Below are 16620 nucleotides of genomic sequence, written 5' to 3' on the forward strand. Positions count from 1 at the left end.
ATTTAATGTATAAAATGGCAACGGAGTTGGGAGAGAGACTTCAGAAACTTTGCTCTGCAGCACCACCACAGACTGGTGATTGTAACTGCATTGTTACGGACAACTGTTTACATACAGAAATTCCGTTCTAAATACTTACAAAGGCAGTTTCAAAGTTAAATGCTGACAAAAATGTGACCAAAAATCATGACAGTAAGATTTTTAATAATATACAGATATACAATAGTAAATGGCATAGGGACAATGCTTCAAATTAAACTGAGTGAGGAGGACTAGGGAGCTCAAGGACAAACACAATAACAACTTGAAATAACAACAGAAAATGCTGGAAAAACTCAGCAGGCCAGGCAACATCCGTGGAGAGAGAAACAGAGTCAAGGTTTCGGGTCAAAACCTTCTACAGAACTGAGGGAAAAGGCAGGAAATGAAACAAAAGGCAGTTTGGGGGCTGTGAAATGGGGGAGGGGCTGAAAGAAGAGACATTAAGAGATATTCAAGGTGAGACGAGATGGTAATAGGACAGGTAAAGAAACAGACAATGGCTCCAAATGAAGTGTGAAATGCGCTGGCAGAGTGAGAGACAGCTGCCATGTGGGGGAGAGAAAAAAGGAAAAGGCACAAACCAAAAGTGTGGATAAAAAATATAAAAATATAACAGGGGCCGAGATTATGATCTGAAATTGTTGAACTCGCTATTGAGTCCAGAAGGCTGTAAAGTGCCTAATCGGAAGATGAGGTGCTGTTCCTCGAGTTTACGGCCCCTCACCTGTCTCACCTCAGTCTCGCCCCACCCTCTCACCTGTCTCAGTCTCACCCCGCCCTCTCACCTGTCTCAGCCTGGTCCCGCCCTCTCACCTGTCTCAGTCTCGTCCCGCCCTCTCACCTGTCTCAGTCTCGCGACGCCCTCTCCGTCTCACCTCAGTCTCATCCCACCCTCCTGTCTCACCTCAGTCTCATCCCACCCTCCTGTCTCACCTCAGTCTCGTCCCACCCTCCTGTCTCACCTCAGTCTCGTCCCACCCTCTCTCGTCTCACCTCAGTCTCGTCCTGCCCTCTCACCTGTCTCAGTCTCGTCCCGCCCTCTCACCTGTCTCAGTCTCTTCCCGCCCTCTCACCTGTCTCAGTCTCGTCCCGCCCTCTCACCTGTCACAGTCTCTTCCCGCCCTCTCACCTGTCTCAGTCTCGTCCCGCCCACTCACCTGTCTCAGTCTCGTCCCGCCCTCTCACCTGTCTCAGTCTCTTCCCGCCCTCTCACCTGTCTCAGTCTCGTCCCGCCCTCTCACCTGTCTCAGTCTCTTCCCGCCCTCTCACCTGTCTCAGTCTCTTCCCGCCCTCTCACCTGTCTCAGTCTCTTTCTGCCCTCTCACCTGTCTCAGTCTCGTCCCGCCCTCTCACCTGTCTCAGTCTCGTCCCGCCCTCTCACCTGTCTCAGTCTCTTCCCGCCCTCTCACCTGTCTCAGTCTCGTCTCGCCCTCTCACCTGTCTGTCTCGTCCCGCCCTCTCACCTGTCTGTCTCGTCCCACCCTCGCACCTGTCTCAGTCTCGTCCCTCCCTCTCACCTGTCTCAGTCTCGTCCAGCCCTCTCACCTGTCTCAGTCACGTCCCACCCTCTCACCTGTCTCAGTCTCGTCCCGCCCTCTCACCTGTCTCTCTCGTCCCACAATCTCACCTGTCTCAGTCTGGTCCCGCCCTCTCACCTGTCTGTCTCGTCCCGCCCTCTCACCTGTCTCAGTCTCGTCTCGCCCTCTCACCTGTCTCAGTCTCGTCTCGGCCTCTCACCTGTCTCAGTCTCGTCCCGCCCTCTCACCTGTCTGTCTCGTCCCACCCTCTCACCTGTCTCAGTCTGGTCCTGCCCTCTCACCTGTCTCAGTCTCGTCTTCTCACCTGTCTCAGTCTCGTCCCGCCCTCTCACCTGTCAGTCTCGTCCCGCCCTCTCACCTGTCTCAGTCTCGTCCCACCTGTCTCAGTCTCGTCCCGCCCTCTCACCTGTCTGTCTCGTCCTGCCCTCTCACCTGTCTCAGTCTCGTCCCGCCCTCTCACCTGTCTCAGTCTCGTCCCGCCCTCTCACCTGTCTCAGTCTCGTCCCGCCCTCTCACCTGCCTCAGTCTTGTCCCGCCCTCTCACCTGTCTCAGTCTCGTCCCACCCTCTCACCTGTCTCAGTCTCGTCCCGCCCACTCACCTGTCTCAGTCTCGTCCCGCCCACTCACCTGTCTCAGTCTCGTCCCGCCCTCTCACCTGCCTCAGTCTCGTCCCGCCCTCTCACCTGTCTCAGTCTCGTCCCGCCCTCTCACCTGTCTCAGTCTCGTCCCGCCCTCTCACCTGTCTCAGTCTCGTCCCACCCTCTCACCTCTCAGTCTCGTCCCACCCTCTCACCTGTCTCAGTCTCGTCCCGCCCTCTCACCTGTCAGTCTCGTCCCGCCCTCTCACCTGTCAGTCTCATCCTGCCCTCTCACCTGTCTCAGTCTCGTCCCGCCCTCTCACCTGTCAGTCTCGTCCCGCCCTCTCACCTGTCTGTCTCGTCCCGCCCTCTCACCTGTCTCAGTCTCGTCCCGCCCTCTCACCTGTCTCAGTCTCGTCCCGCCCTCTCACCTGTCTCAGTCTCGTCCCGCCCTCTCACCTGTCTCAGTCTCGTCCCGCCCTCTCACCTGTCTCAGTCTCGTCCCGCCCTCTCACCTGTCTGTCTCGTCCCGCCCTCTCACCCGTCTCAGTCTCGTCCCACCCTCTCACCTGTCTCAGTCTCGTCCCGCCCTCTCACCTGTCTCAGTCTGGTCCCGCCCTCTCACCTGTCTCAGTCTCATCCCGCCCTCTCACCCGTCTCAGTCTCGTCCCACCCTCTCACCTGTCTCAGTCTCGTCCCGCCCTCTCACCTGACTCAGTCTCATCCCGCCCTCTCACCCGTCCCAGTCTCGTCCCACCCTCTCACCTGTCTCAGTCTCGTCCCGCCCTCTCACCTGTCTCAGTCTGGTCCCGCCCTCTCACCTGTCTGTCTCGTCCCGCCCTCTCACCTGTCTCAGTCTCGTCCCGCCCTCTCACCTGTCTCAGTCTCGTCCCGCCCTCTCACCTGTCTCAGTCTCGTCCCGCCCTCTCACCTGTCTCAGTCTCGTCCCGCCCACTCACCTGTCTCAGTCTCGTCCCGCCCTCTCACCTGTCTCAGTCTCGTCCCGCCCACTCACCTGTCTCAGTCTCGTCCCGCCCTCTCACCTGTCTCAGTCTCGTCCCGCCCTCTCACCTGTCTCAGTCTCGTCCCGCCCTCTCACCTGTCTCAGTCTCGTCCCGCCCTCTCACCTGTCTCAGTCTCGTCCCACCCTCTCACCTGTCTCTGCCTCGTCCCACCCTCTCACCTGTCTCAGTCTCATCCCGCCCTCTCACCTGTCTCAGTCTCGTACCGCCCTCTCACCTGCCTCAGTCTCGTCCCGCCCTCTCACCTGTCTCAGTCTCGTCCCGCCCACTCACCTGTCTCAGTCTCGTCCCGCCCACTCACCTGTCTCAGTCTCGTCCCGCCCTCTCACCTGTCTCAGTCTCGTCCCGCCCTCTCACCTGTCTCAGTCTCGTCCCGCCCTCTCACCTGTCTCAGTCTCGTCCCGCCCTCTCACCTGTCTCAGTCTCGTCCCACCCTCTCACCTGTCTCTGCCTCGTCCCACCCTCTCACCTGCCTCAGTCTCGTCCCGCCCTCTCACCTGTCTCAGTCTCGTCCCGCCCACTCACCTGTCTCAGTCTCGTCCCGCCCACTCACCTGTCTCAGTCTCGTCCCGCCCTCTCACCTGTCTCAGTCTCGTCCCGCCCTCTCACCTGTCTCAGTCTCGTCCCGCCCTCTCACCTGTCTCAGTCTCGTCCCGCCCTCTCACCTGTCTCAGTCTCGTCCCACCCTCTCAGCTGTCTCTGCCTCGTCCCACCCTCTCACCTGTCTCAGTCTCATCCCGCCCTCTCACCTGTCTCAGTCTGGTCCCGCCCTCTCACCTGTCTCACAGTCTCGTCCCGCCCTCTCACCTGTCTCAGTCTGGTCCCGCCCTCTCACCTGTCTCAGTCTCATCCCGCCCTCTCACCTGTCTCAGTCTCGTCCCGCCCTCTCACCTGTCTCAGTCTCGTCCCGCCCTCTCACCTGTCTCAGTCTCATCCCGCCCTCTCACCTGTCTCAGTCTCGTCCCGCCCTCTCACCTGTCTCAGTCTCGTCCCGCCCTCTCACCTGTCTCAGTCTCGTCCCGCCCTCTCACCTGTCTCAGTCTCGTCCCGCCCTCTCACCTGTCTCAGTCTCGTCCCGCCCTCTCACCTGTCTCAGTCTCGTCCCGCCCTCTCACCTGTCTCAGTCTCGTCCCGCCCTCTCACCTGTCTCAGTCTCGTCCCGCCCTCTCACCTGTCTCAGTCTCGTCCCGCCCTCTCACCTGTCTCAGTCTCGTCCCGCCCTCTCACCTGTCTCAGTCTCGTCCCGCCCTCTCACCTGTCTGTCTCGTTCCGCCCTCTCACCTGTCTGTCTCGTCCCGCTCTCTCACCTGTCTCAGTCTCGCCCCGCCCTCTCAGCTGTCTGTCTCGTCCCGCCCTCTCACCTGTCTGTCTCGTCCCACCCTCTCACCTGTCTCAGTCTCGTCCCACCCTCTCACCTGTCTCTGTCTCTCTCAGTCTCCCGCCCTCCCACTGTGACCTGCCCGTGTTTGGGGAGCAGACCCTGGCAGTAATGGATTGATGTATTTCCCTACCTGCAGGTGCGGGCCTGGCGGATGGGACGAGAACGGCTGCGGACGACTGGCGCCCTCCGGACGGCCCCGACTGGGAGTGTGACGGCGGCGCCGAGCCCTCGCCGCGCTGCGCCTTCAACCGGCAGCTGGGCAAGTACCAGCGGTACGGGCAGGCCAAGACCCGGCCCGTGATCCCCAAGACCTCGGTCTTGCCCATCATCACGGCCCACATGCCCTCGGCGGCGGAGGCCGACTGCCCCGAGCTGCTGGTCGCCGAGGGCGAGGCGACGGAGCGGCGAGCGAGGACAAAAACCCCCGGCTCCAGCCGCAGCTCGTCGCCGGACGGCGGCACCTTGCGACGCTCGGGCGGCAAGCACAAGCGCTTCGAGATGACCGTCGGCACGGCCAGGCTGGTGTCCAAGCTGCAGGACCGGAGGCGGCTGGAGAGCGGCGAGGCGGCCGCGGCCTCTGAGGACGAACGGCCGAGGGGCCTGGAAACCGAGCGGGGGCGACACCAGGCGGCGGAGCGGCCGGGGGGCCAGGAAACCGAGCAGGAGCGGCCGGGGAGCCTGGAAACCGAGCGGGGGCAGCGCCAGGGGGCCATGGAAACCGAGCAGGAGCGGCCGGGGGGCCTGGAAACCAAGCGGGGGTGGCAGCAGGCGGCGGAGCGGCCGGGGGGCCTGGAAACCGAGCAGGAGCGGCACGCGAAGCGGCCGGGAAGCCTGGAAACCGAGCAGGAGCAGCCGGGAAGCCTGGAAACCGAGCGGGGGCAGCACCAGGCGGCGGAGCGGCCGGGGAGCCTGGAAACCGAGCAGGAGCAGCACGCGGCCGCAGCAACAGCCGCCGCCACTGCCGCCCACCTGAACGCCAACCAATCAAACAACGTGTGGAGCGAGCACGCGCTCAGGCAGTGCGACGTCGGGAAGATGCTGCACGTGCTGCGTCACCAGCGGAGCCGCGAGGACCGGCAGGCGCACTTCGTGTGAGCCCGCGCCCGGGGGGCCAATCGCTCGCCTGCTTTCAACGCCTGCTCACCTCCTGACCTCGCCGGGGCAACCTATCAACTGCGAGAGCGGTTGGGATGGCGGGAGGAAAGAAAATGGCTGCCGCTCCGCCCGGCGCTCGCCAACAACAACAACAACAACAACTTGCATTTATAGAGCGCCTTCACTGTAGGCAACCGTCCCAAGGCCCTGCCCAGGGGGCCTCATCACACAAACATTATTTTCCAATCCTAAAGACTGAAATGTTCTTCTCCCATGCAATGTTTTCTGTCCTTTACCACCAGCTGTCTTTTTTTTATATTGTATTATTATAAAATTGAAAAATGATTTAACGTCTTTTGTTGACATCCAGTTGTGTCCAGGCAATTATTAGTGGGACCTCCACTCACCCACAACAACAACTTGTATTTATACGGCACCTTTAATGTAGGAAAACACATTTTGACACCGAGCCACATAAGGAAACATGTGGTGACCAAAAGCTTGGTCAAAGAGATAGGTTTTAATGTGCTTAAAGGAGGAAAGAGAGGCAGATAGGTTTGCGGTGGGGGGGGAGGTGGAATTCCAGAGCTTAGGGCCTAGGCAGCTGAAGGCACGGCCACCAAAGGTTGAGCGATTATAATCAGAGATGCTCAAGAGGGCAGAATTAGAGGTGCGTAGATATCTCGGGGGGCTGGAGGATATTACAGAGACGGAGGGATTTGAAAACAAGGATGAGAATTTTAAAATCAAGGCATTGCTTAAACAGGAGCCAATGTAGGTCAGCGAGCACAGGGGTGATGGGTGAACGGGACTTGGTGCGAGTTAGGACACGGGAGTTTTGGATGACCTCAAGTTTACGTAGGGTAGAACATGGGAGGCCAGCCAGGAGTGCGTTGGAATAGTCAAGTCTAGAGGTAACAAAGGCATGGATGAGGGTTTCAGCAGCAGATAAGCTGAGGCAGGGGTGGAGAGGAGCAATGTTACAGAGGCGGAAATAGGCAGTCTTAGTGATGGTGCAGATTTGAGCTAGGGAGTTCAACTCAAAGGTTGCGGACTGGGTCAACCTCAGACAGTTGCCGAGAGGGATGGAATCGGTGGCTAGGGAACGGCGTTTGTGGCGTGGACTGAAGACAATGGCTTCGGTCTTCCCGATATTTAATTGGATGAAATTTCTGCTCATCCAGTGCTGGATGTCGGACAAGCAGTCTGACAGTATAGAGACAGTGGAGGGTTCGAGAGAGGCGGAGGAGAGGTAGAGCTGGGTATCATCAGCGTACACATGAAAACTCACGCTGCGTCGTCGGATGATGTTACCAAGGGGCAGCATGTAGATGAAAAATAGGAGGGGGGTCAAGGATAGGTACTTGGGGGACACCAGAGGTAACAGTGCGGGAGCGGGAAGAGAAGGCTTTGCAGGGAACTCTATGGCTACGGCTAGAAAGAAAGGAATGGAACCAAGTGAGTGCAGTTCCACCTAGCTGGGTGAGGGTGGAGAGGCGTTGGAGCAGAATTGTGCGGTCAACCATGTCAAAGGCTGCAGACCGGTCAAATCAAATCAAATCAAATCAACTTTTATTGTCATTGTTAGTGCACAAGTGCAGTACAACGAAATGTAGGCTTGCGGCTCCCGAGAGTGTACAATTTGGATTAGGACACTTAAACATTCAACATACATTTATACATTTGGCTTGCAGTATATTAGCATAAATATGACCATAATAAAGTGCATTGGCAGATGTGCAGGCTTTAGTGTTTATTTGTGGAGTTCAGTAGGATGACAGCCCTGGGAAAGAAGCTGTTCCTAAATCTGGTCGTACGGGTGCGAATGTATCTGTAGCGTCTTCCAGATGGTAGGAGGGCGAACAGACTGTGGCTGGGGTGGGTAGGGTCTTTGATGATGGACCGTGCCCTCCGTAGGCAGCGTTTCTGATATATATGCTCTATGGTCGGTAGCCGGGTGCCGGTAATGCGTTGGGCAGTTTTGACTACCCGCTGCAGGGCTTTCCGGTCATGGTCAAGAAGGACGAGGAGCGATAGTTTACCTTTGTCACAGTTGTTGAATCCGTGATTCTCAAAGTATGATGTTTTCCAATAACTACACGGAGGCTGTAACTTAACAATCAACAGGTGTTTACTGGAGGAGGGTAGTCTAAAGACTAACCGTACAGAGGCATGCTCAAGGCATATATACAGGTGTGGTCGCTGCCGGTACTACAGTATACAGGAGCTGTAAAAGTAGTTCTCTCTTAAAGGTACATACACTACAACAGTCAATTAGGATGTCATTTGTGACCTTGTTGATAGCTGATTTGGGACTGTGGCGGGGGCAGAAACTTGATAGGAGGGATTCAAACAAGGAGTTTCAGGAAAGATGGGCACGCATTTGGGAGGCGACAACACGTTCAAGGACTTTGGAGAGAAAAGTGAGGTTGGAGATGGGGGCGATAGTTTGCAAGGACGGAGGGGTCAAGGGTTTTTTTGAGGAGGGGGTGATGACGGCAGATTTGAAGGAGAGGGGGCCATTATCTGAGGAGAGAGAACTGGCAGCAACAGCCAGGAAGGGAAGTTGGGCGGTCAACATTTAGTGGGAGCAGGTTCGAGAGAGTAGGAGGTCGGTCTCATTGGCAAGATGAGCTTTGAGAGGGCATGAGGAGGGAAACTAGAGAAATATGCAAATTTAGGGTTAGGGCGGGGGGGGGGGCGGGGAAACTGAGAGGTAGTTAGGCCCGGTGGGCATGGGGAAGAGAGGGAAGTAACAGAGGCAGCTGAACGGATGTTCTCAATCTTTATAACAAAACAGTCCACCACGGCCATTTAAGTTGCTCATGCGGAGGATAAACGCCAACATGAAGTGGTTGGGATCGACAGCCTGTTTCCTTGTTGTAATTATGGTAATGTTACTGGACTAATAAGCCAGAGGATGAGTGTTCAAATCCCACCGTGACAGTTTGAGAATTTGAACCCCGTTTTTAAAATCTGCAAATAAAAAGCTGGCATCAGTAACAGTGACCTTAAGGCAAGGATTGTCATAAAAACCCAATAGGTTCATTTAGGGAAGGAAACCTGTTCTTACCCAGTCCGGCCTATATGTGACTCCAGTCCCACACCAATGTGGTTGATTCTAAGGTTACCTAGCGAGCCACTCGGTTGTATCAAACCACCTTCTCAAGGGCAGCTAGGGGTGGGCAATAAATGCTGGCTTTCCCAGTGACACCCACATCCAGAGAATGAATAATATAAAAAATTCCATGCAAAGTAACTCACCAATTCTGGTAATACGGCCGGCAACTTTGTAGTACACAAGGCTTCTCTCCGAAGCCAAGGAAGTTGTTGGCGTCAATAGGAAGCTGGTATCTAAAAGAAAGGCAGGGGAAGAGCAGGGTAGGAAAGAGCACGGGTTTGAATCACACTCTATTCAGTTCGCTCGTCGAGTGGAGGCTGCACTTCTCCCTTAGAGAAAGCCTGAACATCCATTTCCTTGGCTCCAGGTAAATGAAGCCTGGGAGATGATAAAAACAAATACAGCATCTACTGGGAGAACTTCATTTTGAGAACACCTGCCCCCACTACCCCCCCCTCAAAAAACAAACAGGAACCTTCCTGTCCCCAAACAGCAATAACAAACGGCTAACACATGCAGCTGATGTCAGAGGTAGGCTTGCCAACCCTCCAGGATTGTCCTGGAGTCTCCAGGAATGACTCCAAGCAACCCAAGAGAGAAATCACATGCCTTTAAAAATTGTGGGTTTTTTAACACTTGATTGTTAGTTATAAAAATATTGGAGGAACAGGCGGTTTGAGGTGGGAGTCGTGATGAAACGTTCGAGAATATGTCCAGCCAGAGTTGGGAACCCTACGGTGGGGGGGAGGGGTGGGGAAAGAGGAACCCAAGCAGGCGTTTTTATTTCAATTTTAGCATGACAATGCTATGGTTACTGTTTGAATTTGCCCCTTGCCCCATGCATAGAAACATAGAAGATAGGAGCAGGAGTAGGCCATTCGGCCCCTCGAGCCTGCTCCGCCATTCAATGCGATCATGGCTGATCATCCAAATTCAGTACCCTGTCCCTGCCTTCTCCCCACATCCCTTGATCCCTTTAGCCTTAAGAAATATATCCAACTCCTTCTTGAATATACTTAATGAATTGGCCTCTACTGCCTTCTGTGGTAGAGAATTCCACAGGTTCACCACTCTCTGGGTGAAGAAATTCCTCCTCATTTCTGTCCTAAATGGCTTACCCCTTATCCTTAGACTGTGATCCCTGGTTCTGGACTCCCCTGCCATCGGGAACATCCTTCCTGCATCTTGTCTGTCTAGTCCTGTTAGAATTTTATAAGTTTCAATGAGATCCCCTCTCATTCTTCCAAACTCCAGCGAGTATAAGCCCAATCGACCCAATCTCTCCTCATACGTCATTCTTGCCATCCTAGGTATCAGTCTGGTGAATCTTCGCTGCACTCCCTCCATGGCAAGAACATCCTTCCTCAGATAAGGCGACCAAAACTGCACACAATACTCAAGATGTGGTCTCACCAAGGCCCTGTATAACTGCAGCAAGACATCCTTGTTCCTGTACTCAAACCCTCTCGCTACGAAGGCCAACATGCCATTTGCCTTCTTAACCGTCTGCTGCACCTGCATGCTTACCTTCAGCGACTGGTGCACAAGGACACCCAGGTCTCGTTGCACTTCCCCTTCTCCCAATCTATTGCCATTCAGATAATAATCTGCCTTCCTGTTTTTGCCACCAAAGTGGATAACCTCACATTTATCCACGTTATATTGCACCTGCCATGCTTTTGCCCAATCACCCAACCTGTCCAAATCATCCTGGAGTTTCTCGGCATCCTCCTCACAGCACACACGCCCACCCAGCTTTGTGTCATCTGCAAATTTGGAGATATTACATCTAGTTCCCTTGTCTAGATCATTAATATATATTGTGAATAGCTGGGGCCCAAGGACTGATCCCTGTGGTATCCCACTAGTCACTGCCTGCCATTCGGAAAAAGACCCGTTTATTCCAACTCTCCTTTCTGTCTGCCAACCAGTTCTCTATCCAAGTCAATACCTTGCCCCCAATCCCATGTGCCTTAACTTTACACGCTAATCTCTTATGTGGGACCTTATCAAAAGCCTTCTGAAAGTCCAAATACACCACATCCACCATCACATGCCCAGAACCACATGATGGTGCATGAGGAGGAAAGCTCATTAAAGGCCGCAGCATTGTTTCAAGCTGCTTTACTCTTTTTAAAACCAATGTTCCAGTTTTTTTTCCAGTTCCTTCAAGTCAGTCTTTGTATTTATATTTCCTCATACCAAGTTGCATCCCAGTGAATCTGTGTTGTATCCTCTCTCAAGCCTCAAAAACCTTCCTATAATGTGGAGCCCAACAATAACTGAGGTCTTATTAAGGTTTTATGGGGGAGAAATTCAGTTGCTTTACGCCTCCCTAAGAGGGTGCTAATGGGGCGCAAAGCAACTAGCGCCCGGGCGCGGCGCCGCCAATACCTCCTGTGAAATTCAGCGGGGGGATGCTCATTTTTTCGGGACACTAAAAGTAGCGCCCCCGCGAAGTCAGCACCCCAAAAGGGGCGCGACTCAATTTTTCCCCCTATATATATTATGTTATATTAGCTCTTGGCTTTTATATTCTGTACCTCTTGTGATAAAACCTAGATTTCATTAGCTTTCAATACAGCCTTATCAACCTGAGGTGCTGCCTGTAATGTCCTATTAACCCGTCCCCCAAATCCCCCTTCCACAGCACCGAGCCAACATCCATTCAGAGTTCAATTACTGCTGTTATTTTTTTGAATCACTATCCATCACGTCACATTTACTGACATTTTGAATTCCATTTGCCATTTTTTTAGCCCCTCCCCATCTTAACATCCCTTTGCAGTATCCTCTAGTCTGCTAAAGAATTGACTATGTCTCCTATTTTAGTATCATCTGCCAATTTCAACTGGCTCTAGGGCTATATCCAAATCATTGATATACACAGTGAAGAGAAGTGGCCCCAGAACTGAACCCTGAGGGACACCACTACCCACTTTCAACCACTCTGAAAGCGACCCTCAACTCTTACTCTCTGTTTTGTCCCTTCTAACCAATTTTAATCCAGTTTGCTATTACTCCTTAATTGTTCTCGTAATCTCCCACGTGATGTCTTTGTGTATCAGCCATGGTTTAGTGGGTAGCACTCACCTCGGAGTCAGAAGGTTGTGGGTTCCAGAGACTTGAGCAAAAAATCTAGGCTGACACTGCAGTGCAGTACTGAGGGAGTGCTGCACTGTCGGAGGTGTCGTCTTTCGGATGAGACATTAAACTGAGGCCCTGTCTGCCCACTCAGGTGGACGTAAAAAATCCCATGGCACTATTTTGAAGAAGAGCAGCGGAGTTCTCCCCGGTGTCCTGGGGCCAATATTTATCCCTCAATCAACATCACTAAAACAGATTATCTGGTTATTATCACATTGCTGTTTGTGGGAGCTTGCTGTGCACAAATTGGCTGCCGCATTTTCTACATTACAACAGCGACTACACTTCAGAAGTACTTCATTGGCTGTAAACCGCTTTGGGATGTCCAGTGGTTGTGAAAGGCGCTATATAAATGCAAGTCTTTTCTTAAAAGCTTTCCTAAAGTCCATGTACACTACATCCACTGCATTTCCCCATTTACCATGTATGTTACCTCCTCAAAGAATTCTGAGGTTTTTCAAGCATAATTGTCCCTTTGGAAATCCGTGCAGGCTACTTCTTACTAGTTTCTCTTTATCTAGATCCATGGTAATTTCCTCCTGAATTAAAGACTAACATTTCCCCTATTACAGATGTTACCCAGATTAGCTCTGACTCCCTTTTTTAAAATGGCTATTACACTGGCCACTCTCCAATCCTCCAGCACGCATCCACACTAAACTGAGCCTGAAATATAACTTCTAGGGCCTCCGCAATTTCCTCCCTCATCTCCCTCAGGATCTATCCCATCGGGCCCTGTCGATTTGTCTTTGCTTACCCTAACTAACTTATCTAAAATGTTCCTCTTATCCAGCACAATATCGTTCATCTCACTCCCACCCACGTCAGCACCTTTCTCCTCTCTGATAACCTCTTTAGTAAAGACTGATGCAAAATATTTATTAAATATCTCTGCCATTTTTGATCATCATCTACAAATTGGCAATTCTCTCCTCTCGCGAGTCTCACCTTACTTTTAACAATTCTCTTTTTACTGATACACACGACTTCTCAAATACTTTCTCAGTTCTGTAGAAGGGTTTCGGCCCGAAACTTTGACTCTGTTTCTCTTTCCACGGATGTTGCCTGGCCTGCTGAGTTTTTCCAGCGTTTTCTGTTTTTATCTCAAATACTTTACTGTTCCTTTTGGTGCCTTTGGATTGTTTTCCCTCATACTCTCCCTTAGCTTTCCTTATCCCGCTCAACCTCCTTTCTTATTTTCTCCTTTAATTCTTATAGTCATTACAGACCCTTGTTGTCAATTTTAATCGGTTTCTAACCTCTTTATTTATCCATGGCATCCTAAAACGACTACAGTAGTAGTTTCCATATTTACCTTTCTAGTTGGATCTTAAACCTTATCACATGACTACTCCCACAGTGCTAACCCACATTTAGCTCGTCAGCCTGATCTATCTCATTACTCATAACTAGATCGAGCAACACCACCACCCCTGTACGCCTATTAATACTTTGAGGAGGCTTCCCCTCAAAACCTCCTTGAAAAAGTGCAACATCCCCACCGACACCTGGGAATCCCTGGCCCAAGGCCGCAAAAAGTGGAGGAGAAGCATCCGGGAAGGCGCCGAACACCTCGAGTCTCTTCGCCGGGAGCAAGCGGAAGCCAAGCGCAGACAGCGCAAGGAGCGCACGTCAACCCAAGCACCCCACCCACCCGCCGACTGCCCCACCTGTGACAGAGACTGTAGGTCCCGCATTGGACTCATCAGTCACCTGAGAACTCATTTTTAATGTGGAAGCAAGTCATCCTCGGTTCCGAGGGACTGCCTAAGAAGAAGAAGATTAACATACTGCCTGAGGAAGGAGTCCCATACACATTTTAGGAATTCCATTGCCCTTTCTTCATTTACTCCATCTCTGTCCCAATCGATAAGTGGATAATTAAAATCTCCCAGAACAATCCTGTTGTTGTTCCTACTCATCTCTCTCACCTGCTGCTTCAATTTGGAGGCCTGTAATACAACCTTTCTAATGTAATATGCCCTTTTTTAATGTTTGAGCTCCAACCATATTGACTCTGTCTGTACCCCTTCCTCATCTACATCACTGCCCTCCACAACATGCATTTCCTCTTCACCAATATTGCCCCTCCGTCTCCTTTCTTTCTATCCCTCCTGAATATATTGCATCCCGATATGTTTATTTTCCGTTCTGGTCTAGTTTGCAGCCAGGTTTCTGTTAAATGCTATTATGTCTAGATTTTCCTTTGAAACAATTGCTTCCAGTCCCCCGAATTTATTTTCCCACGTTACAGCAGTGACTACAATTCAGAATTACTTCATTGGCTGTGAAGCGCTTTGGGACATCCTGAGGATGTGAAAGGCGCTATATAAATGCAAGTCTTTCTTTCCCACACTCGCACATTACAAAACCTGCATTTGTTTTTTTTTTAACACTACTCCATTTCTTATGGGTTTTTTTGTCTAAGCCAGGCCCTACCTTTACTTCAGTCTTTTTTGCCTGTTTATAACCAGCCCATTTACTTGTATTTCTCTACTCCGCATGAATATTATCCTCATCTATTTCTCCATTCATCATTAGTCGATCCCGGTTGGCTTTATATTCCCAGCTCTCCCCGCCCCCCACCCCAGCCAGTTTAAACACCTTGCCACTTCTCTATTTAACCATTTTGCTAGTATATTAGCCCCCCTCACTCTTCAGATGTAGCCCATTCTTGCGGAATAGCTCCCATCTGTCCCAGAATTGGTGCAACTGCCCAACAAAGTGGAATTCACATTCTTGACACCGCCCCTTTGGCCATGTATTAATTTCTCTATCGTCCTGTTCCGAGCCATTGATTAGTTTTTGAGGTTTTCAATGGATTTCCCATCAGCAGCAAAGCAGACGAGCCTTGATCTTTACCCGTGTTTGGGTTTGGGCTGGGTAGCAACTCGATCTGTTACTTTCTCCTCCCCCTCAAGTGTAGGGCTGTGGGCATCCAACGCGTGTGTGAAAAACCACAAGTGCAAATCTATGCAACTGTGCACAGAACCTTATTCTCTCTGTTGTCATTTTTCAGGCAAATACCCAAACAACAAAAGGAACAAACTTGCATTTATATAGCGTCTTTAATGTAGAAAAATGTCCCAAGGAATCTCACAGAATTCTAATCAGACCAAAGTGGACGCTGAGCCAAAGAAGGAGATATCCGGGGTGACCAAAAGCTTGGGCAAAGTGATGGGTTTTAAGGAGGGTCTTAGAAGAGAAGGAGGTGCAGAAACAGAGAGGTTTAGATTCAGAATGATACAGCACAGGCCATTTGACCCATTGTGCCTGTGCCAGCTCTTTGCAAGGGCTATAAAATTCGTCCCACTCCCCTGCTCTTTCCCCAGAGCCCTGCAAATTTTTTTCCCTTCAAGTATTTGGGTTAAGGGAGGGAATTCCAGAGCTTAGGGCCGAGATGGCTGAAGGCACGGCCGCCATTGGTGGAGCAAAGTGAAGCGGGGATCCAATGTCGACGGGCTCCTGCTAATGAGGGTCATGTGACTGAGAATACCAGCGATACCTGCTTATGTAGGGAGCCAATCAGATCACACATTTGACTGGCAATGGAAAGGATTAAGTGAAGCGCCTTTAAAAGAAGTGAGGGGAAATAGATTGGCACAGAGAGTAAGTGTACTACACAGAGTAGTACAGACTGTAAAGGACCCAGGTTCCAATGCTGCTCTCTACTGAGTTAGATGTCCTCAGTCGGATGGAGGATATAGGGTAGGGCAGAATCTCACTCTCGTGGGTCAGGGGAGGTCATTGCTGCACTGAATAATTCCACTGTGAAAACCCCAACACTTCCTATACCCACGGAACTGTACCCAAACACCTCCTGCACCCGCTGAACAGTACCCCAACATCCCCTGTACTCGTGAAACAGTACCCCAACATCCCCTGTACTCGTGAAACAGTACCCCAACACCCCCTGTACCCGAAGAACCGTACCCCAACACCCCCTGTACTTGGGGCACTGTACCCCAACACTCCCTGTACTCGGGGCACCGTACCCCAACACTCCCTGTACTTGGGGCACCGTACCCCAACATCCCCTGTACTCGTGAAACAATACCCCAACACACCCTGTACTCGTGAAACAATACCCCAACACCCCCTGTACTCGTGAAACAATACCCCAACATCCCCTGTACTCGTGAAACAATACCCCAACATCCCCTGTACTCGTGAAACAATACCCCAACACACCCTGTACTCGTGAAACAATACCCCAACATCCCCTGTACTCGTGAAACAATACCCCAACACCCCCTGTACCCGAAGAACCGTACCCACACCCCCTGTACTCGTGAAACAATACCCCAACATCCCCTGTACTCGTGAAACAATACCCCAACATCCCCTGTACTCGTGAAACAATACCCCAACATCCCCTGTACTCGTGAAACAATACCCCAACATCCCCTGTACTCGTGAAACAATACCCCAACATCCCCTGTACTCGTGAAACAATACCCCAACATCCCCTGTACTCGTGAAACAATACCCCAACATCCCCTGTACTCGTGAAACAATACCCCAACACACCCTGTACTCGTGAAACAATACCCCAACATCCCCTGTACTCGTGAAACAATACCCCAACATCCCCTGTACTCGTGAAACAATACCCCAACACACCCTGTACTCGTGAAACAATACCCCAACATCCCCTGTACTCGTGAAACAATACCCCAACACCCCCTGTACTCG

The sequence above is a fragment of the Somniosus microcephalus genome, chromosome 31 (assembly GCF_052327205.1).
Source record: "Somniosus microcephalus isolate GS21.2 chromosome 31, FLI_Smic_1.0, whole genome shotgun sequence".
NCBI lineage: Eukaryota > Metazoa > Chordata > Chondrichthyes > Squaliformes > Somniosidae > Somniosus > Somniosus microcephalus.